Here is a 1,425-nt window from a genome sequence, read left to right as displayed (position 1 = left end):
CATTTCTTTGTTTCATCACTTTATTAGCCTCTCTGTGTTCATTTCTATGTGTTAGGAATATTTATTTTGTTTCTCAGCCATGGCCAGATGGCCTTATGTGGAAGGTGTCCTGTGTGTGGCCCAGTGGTGCACTCTCCCTGATCCCCTATGCCAGGAGGCTCTGGACGTGATTTTTGTGTGGGTTGTGCATTATCTTCTGTTGTCACCAAGCTTTTATTGTTGTTAGTACATCAGTGGATGGGATTAACACTCAGCCTAACTGTGGAAACTGGCTGCACCCACAGGGTATGAGTTGCTGTGTGGGGGCAGGCCCCAATAAGTGAGATTTGCCCTAGCAGGCTTGTGTACTTGTTGCAACCACCCTTTGTTTATACTGCTAATGGGGCTAGTCAGCGGTTGCTCTGTTGTGTTCTGATGCCAGCCTCTGATACGCTGGTTTTGTGGCCCCTTGGTAGTGGCTCCCCCAAAGGCCAAAGTCAGCCACTGCTTTTGTTTGCTCAGGAATACCCGGTGAGAACTACAAAGCAATCTGTAGATGGTTGTTGCCTATGCTGGGTATATAGGTAAGTGGAAGAGACAACAATTTGTAGGCAGCGGTCGGTAATCCCCCGTCCCTGACCTATGGCAGTTTATCAGAGGGACCAGTGCTCCTCAAGGCCTGACACTGCTTGTTGGTTGCCTATAAGTCTCTGAAACAGGAAGATTCTCTGGGTGATATTTGTTCGGTGGCTCAGGGACCCCAGGTGTCTCCTGGGTCTATTGAGTAAATTTCCCCTGCCACTGCAGTGTTAGTTTACATGCCAGTGCTGTCTCTGTGGCTCCCTGTACAAGTTTCCAATCATAGCAAAGTTAGCTGCTGCCCACCTTCGGCCCAAATACTCCATTCCAGGGCAGGGGAAGCTGCCGATCAACATGCGGCAGACACCTTGTGTATTAGATGGAGCAGTAGTTTAGGGAGTCAAAGGCCATCATGCCAATACAGACCCCTGTGATTCCCTCAAGAGATATTTCAGCTCGTACCACAGCAGTGGTCTGTCCACAACTGTTTTCCTTGAAATGCGCTCACTGCACTAGCCAATATCTGTTGCCTGCACAGGCTGCCCAACCCCATAGCCAAGCAGGGCATGGACAGCTGCCTCTTAATGGGCTGCAGGCACTTTTTGGCTTAGATGAAGCAGGATCACAGGGAGACAAGGGCCATCAGGCCAATACATCCTCAGTTTTGCTGCAAATTCTGTGCCTGGGTGTTCCCGCTGTAGCAACAGATCACAGTGAGACCAACTGCCATCTGGGGCAGTCTCACAGACCCCTGCGCTTCCTGGATGCACATTGCAATTCTTGCAGGCAGCAGATATCTGTTCAGTGCCCTGTGCTAAATAAAGTTTGTTGCCCGTGTGGACTGGGGGATCCGGGGCCGGGGGCGGG

The sequence above is a fragment of the Pteropus medius genome, unplaced genomic scaffold (genome assembly GCF_902729225.1).
Source record: "Pteropus medius unplaced genomic scaffold, Ma_sr-lr_union100, whole genome shotgun sequence".
Lineage (NCBI taxonomy): Eukaryota > Metazoa > Chordata > Mammalia > Chiroptera > Pteropodidae > Pteropus > Pteropus medius.
Note: the sequence above shows the minus strand (reverse complement) of the source record.